Source organism: Pteropus vampyrus, unplaced genomic scaffold (genome assembly GCF_000151845.1).
Source record: "Pteropus vampyrus isolate Shadow unplaced genomic scaffold, Pvam_2.0 Scaffold43, whole genome shotgun sequence".
Classification (NCBI taxonomy): Eukaryota; Metazoa; Chordata; class Mammalia; order Chiroptera; family Pteropodidae; genus Pteropus; species Pteropus vampyrus.
In genome coordinates this window covers 1,662,778-1,667,882 of record NW_011888824.1, presented here as the reverse complement: position 1 = coordinate 1,667,882, position 5,105 = coordinate 1,662,778, and positions in this window count along the sequence as shown.

Genomic DNA, 5,105 nt, shown 5'->3' with positions numbered 1-5,105 from the left:
AGGGATGCATTATCAATAGCTCTCAGAATCTTTTTCAAATACTCTTTTTAACTTAGAAAAGATTTAATTTCACTGAAAGCTCAGACTTTTTCCCTGCTGCCCCCAAATCTCCACAGCTTAGAATCTTAAATAAACTACGTATTTTCATAACCAGGAGAATGAAAAAGATGTTTTCTAGTCATAAAGGACTTTGTCAGAAACTTCTGGCCATCACAAAAATAACATACCTATGTACAGGTAAAAAAATGACTAAATAATAAGAGGCATGTGTCTGTGGTATTGTAGCAAAACTCAATGTATTCTATAGCCCCAGTTCTCTGGTATTGTTCTGATTCAAACATTACCCACATGTTTCTCTCTCCAGGGTCAGTGGATGAATGCTGAGTCACTATACGGAGCACTCTGTCCCTAGGGCAAAGGACAGTGGCACAGTTAAGAGCTGAGCAGGTTAGAGGCTGGCAGTACTGAAGGAAATGGCAGAAAAGAAAGTTCAGGTCTGAAAAGAAGAGACTGACAAAGAGATATGGACACTTCTTCTACCAAGTTAGGTCCCCTGAGGGAGGGGTCTACTGGAATTTTCGAGGCACCAAGCAACTCTCAGGGAGGAAAATATTTCTGGGGTTTGATTTTCATTTTTTATTTTTCTTATATAGAGTAACAAATGTTTATTGTAGAAAATTTGGCAATATGTAAAGAAGAAAATTCACACTAACCGACCTTATCAGTAAGAATAATTACTGATTTTGTGACTTTTCCTCTCAGTGATTTTCTTACATGTATATCTCTATTTCTATGTTTGCACACTGACAAAATTCTGGAATCTAACTGGTAATCCAATTTTATTCTCTAATATTATGCTTAAACATTTTTCCAGAGATGCTCACTTTTGACTTTCCCTGGCCCTAATGGTCAATGCCTTCCTACAGAACACCACCCTCCCCCCTACCATATACACACACACACATACTCTAAAAGGAGAAAAGAAGGTAAAAAGGAAGGAAGAAAGAAAGAAAAGAAGGGAAGGAAATAAAGAAGGAAGGAAAAAAGGAAGGAAGGAAAAAAGGAAGGAAGGAAGAAGGAAGGAAGGAAGGAAGGGAAAGAAAAACAGACAAAGAAAGAAAGAAGGGAGGAAAGAGGGAAGGAGGAAGGAGGGAGGGGAGGAGGGAGGAAAGAAAGAAAGAAAGAAAGAAAGAAAGAAAGAAAGAAAGAAAGAAAGAAAGAAAGAAAGAAAGAAAGAAAGAAAGAAAGAAAGAAAAGAAAGAGAGAAAAGAGAGAGAGAGGTTAGAAAAAGGAGCCTACGGAAGAAAAAGACAAATTTCAGAAAGCCACTATCTCTTCTCTTCAGTCACACAGAAATGAGCAGCCGCTTTGCTCTCAGACAGCTGTGGAAAGAACTCAGCTTCTCCTGCTTGGGGAGGACACTCCTCATCCTAAAGACGTGCTTTGCATCAAACAGGAAGAACTGTGTTAAGTCTGGATAGACCTGTGTTTGTGCTAGTGAAGAATAATTGTCTGAGCCATCGCAAGCCTTCGGCAAAATTCTGAATGAGACTGGTATGGGGGAGGTGAGGACAGGGAGAGCATTCAAGTCTCCAGAAACCCCCTCAGAGTCAGCGGCATTTGGAATGCTCTTGAGTCCTGTGTACCTGGCACAGGGCAGGCCCTTGGCGCATATTAATTGAATGGATACACACAAAAACTGAGCTTCTAAGTCCCTCCTCACAGAAGGGAGAATTTGTCAGCTGTTCCCAAGTGAGAAAAAAGAAGTCGGGCTGCTTGACTTCACATATGAAGACAGGAAGCTCAAGAAAAAGACAAGGAACAGACCCTTAGTTATTAGAAAATTCTCAGTATCTGTCCTGGGTCATGAGTTGTGCCCTCTTGCCAAGCTGAAAGTTAGAACATCAAGTAAGGCAGTTCTATTGGGGCCTGAGAGGTTATAGATAGGTCTTGAAAGCTCAAAAACACAAAGGGTTTTTATAACAAGCTGAATATTTTGGAATCCTGCAGTGTGCACGTGTCTCCAAAGGGGATGCAACCCACACTGGTGTAACCTCTGTTTCTAAACTTGGATGGTGTGTACAACTCTTCAGGTTCTAATGTCAGACCTTATGTAATAACTTCTACTTTGACATGTGTGGTAACTGGTCTCAAGCATTAGTGATCTAGAAGCTGATTGGATGACCTGGTTCAGTCTCTTTTAGAAAGTGGTTCCAGCCCAGAGAAATATTCCAGGTTTCATATTCACTATACCACATGTACATAAACTCCTTCTTTTTCATAGAGTCCCAGCATGTTACAACCATTACATCTTTCCCTCCAAAAGAGAACTTACACAGAGTGATGCCAGATCTTTATACATAACTTAGATCCCAAGTGTCCTTAGATGTGGAAGTCTAATATATGTCCAGAGATATGCTAAAATCTTTCACACAATCACCTGGGGGCTTCAAAGCAGCTAATATGAGTTATGTTTTATGAGTATTGAAGAAGTGCTAAATTAGAAATAGGAAGACCTGGATTCTAGTCATGGCTCTACCCCTCTCTGGTTATAAGATCCTGAGACAAGTACTTAATTTGTGTTTATAAACTAAAAAATGAGGGAGCTAAAAGAAATGGTACCTAAGATATTTTAACAATTATTTCCCAGGAAATTTAAAAACTAAATGTTGTGCCTAAAAGAAAATTTGACCTACTCAAGTTCATTATAGCTCATTATTTAAAGAAACAGATGTTTCCAGTGGTGTAATGAGCAATGAGCCTAGAGTCAAAACTCATTAAATGACTATTGTAACAGAACAGATTATCAGATTTGACATTTCTTTTGAAAAATGAATGTCCACATTTTCTCATGTTCTAAAATAAGTGTCTGAAAGGGAATTCCCAGCCCTCCTAAATAGCACAATTTAAACTGCATTCTATTTTACCAACATTGTAGTTTAATTAGGGTCTATACATGTGTAAATAATTACTATTTACAAAGTCAGCTGTATATGTGTACACATTTGTAGTAGAATTAAGTTATCCAGATATTTATAAACATTTTCCAATTCAAAATACCAAATCATCTTATCCTAATTTAATAAAAACATATCTAATATAATCATTGAGAAAGACCTTATCTTTCTTTACTCCAGATTATAATTATGGGGGTGGAGGAATACAAACTGAAAGATTTGGTGGATTTTAAGTTTTTATTTTATTAACTAATTTAATGCAGTAGTAGAGTGGAAATTGGAGATTAATTGCTTTACCATGTCTGACAGTGCTATACTGAGAGGACACCCCTTTTTGGTAGAGGATGCAGCACTCATGCAGTGGTTGATTTATTGAACATCTGCTACACATCAGGCTAAGTGCTTTACAAATACTATTATATTATTATTGAATCCTCAAAAAGCATTATAAGAACATGTAATAATATTGACATTTTACGGAGGACAATAAAGCTTAGAATGGTCAGTACGAGTTGAGATTTTAGCCTAGTTGTTTGATTCAAAGCGTATGCTCTCTATGTAACACCACGCTGCCATCAACGAATTAAATGTAGCTCAAAAGGCAGCAGTGGGACTATGCCTCTGGAGGAGACTGATATGAGAGGTGATATAAGCAGAGCGTCAGGAAGGTCACCAGGCTACATGAACTGTGTCTCAGTGCAGCATTCCTCAAATTTTAATAGGCAGGTGAATCATTTGAGGATGTTCATTGCACTGTAATACAGTATGTTTGATTGGGGCCTGATATCCTGCTATTCTAACAACTCTCCAGTGATGGCAACATTGACAATTCTGCGACCACACTTCTAGTAAAGTGCTTATTACCAATGACTAATTCAGTACCATGGACAGTAGAACAGGTGTGCTAGACTACCATCTTTGCTGTTTCATCCAAATCTGTTAATATCTGCTGTGGGTAGATTCTGATAACAAAATGCACAAAAATTTTTGAAATTCATTCTTGGATTTCTAGCAGCTATGTGGTGATCCTTTCCTTCATTTAGGTACAAATCTGTCCAGACAAGAGAAATGAGGTTTTAGAGAGGGCAGAGGGTACCACTTTCGCATTGTCAAAAGATATGCTGTCAGTGCTCCACAGGTGAAAAAAATTTAATCAGGTTTATTAACAAATAATAAAGTTAATACAGAATTCATAAAATATTTAATATTATCAATCTCAATATTATATTTCAGAGAAGTAGCCCTCTAACTTGTACATTTGATGAACAGAAATTAGCAACATCTTTTTGCTGCTAAATCTACAAAACTATTAATCAATTGTGCATTATGATAGAGAAAAAACGTAAAAAAAATTCGTTAAAGTGCTAGTCAAAACAAGAGTGAAATAAAAATGACTTTAAAATTCATTTTTAAATGTATTTCTGCTACTTTTTCCCTCCTGTATTCCTCCCACCAAATTCCATATTTTAAAGATAAAATCGAACATAGCATTTTCTTTGATTGACATTGTTTTTATTTACCCCCTACTTTGAAACAGCAACTATGGCTGCCAGCAGAGATATCTCAGGGACTTTAAGACTATCAGTCTGTTTCACAGCTGGAGCAAAGTAATTCAGATACGAATCTGGCAAACAATTCCATTTATTTTCTACTGAAGATATTTTTATTTTCTGATTGAGGATCCTCTTCTCAGGTTTGGAAATACTATGGGCTACATTTATGGCAAAAGAAAATGGGTATAATTTCACATAAACTTTCTAATAGGCCTTCTCTTAGCTTTGTCACATGATCTACTTAAGAATACTTACTATTTCATTCCAATGTATGTTTTTAAAATTAAGTCATTAAAAATGCGTTGCCATTCATTGGGTTTACATTTATAGCATACTAAGACTGAAAATGTTAGTCTTTATATTTCAACATTTTTCTCAAGTTAACTCTCAATTCCAGAGGAAAAGTTTTCTTTTTTATTATATTAATAGGATTAAAACAAGTTTGGTTGTGTGTGTGTGTGTGCGTGTGTGTGTGTGTTTAAATATGTGTTGGATCTATATCAGATAAAGAGTTTATATATGTAATTTCATTCAATTTGTATAAAAACACTTAGAAATAGATCCTTTGTTCCTACTTAAGGGATGGGAGAAACAA